The sequence below is a fragment of the Microtus ochrogaster genome, unplaced genomic scaffold (genome assembly GCF_000317375.1).
Source record: "Microtus ochrogaster isolate Prairie Vole_2 unplaced genomic scaffold, MicOch1.0 UNK44, whole genome shotgun sequence".
Lineage (NCBI taxonomy): Eukaryota > Metazoa > Chordata > Mammalia > Rodentia > Cricetidae > Microtus > Microtus ochrogaster.
The window spans coordinates 2,328,829-2,329,200 of NW_004949142.1; positions in this window are offsets into that span (position 1 = coordinate 2,328,829).

Consider the following 372-nt stretch of genomic DNA (forward strand, 5'->3'; position numbering starts at 1 on the left):
TGGTCTCGAACTCACAGAGATCTGCCTGCCTCTGCCTCCCGAGTGCTGGGATTAAAGGCGTGCGCCACCACAGCCCGGCTAGCAGTTCTTTTATTAACCAATGATATTCACAGCATACAGAGGGAAATTCCACATCACCTCCCCTTTTCTGTTTAAGTGAAAAAGAAGGCTTTATCTTTAACATAGTAAAATTACATATAACAAAATAGGTATCAAGCAAGAATTACAATATTTATATCTACTTTATCTTTTATCATAACTAAGGTAAACTATAACTATAAAATTTTCAACTCTGTCAAAGACTCCAGAAGTATATAATATTACCTAAGTAAACAGGAAGTGGATTGTAAGAAACTTCCAAAACTCTGGAAT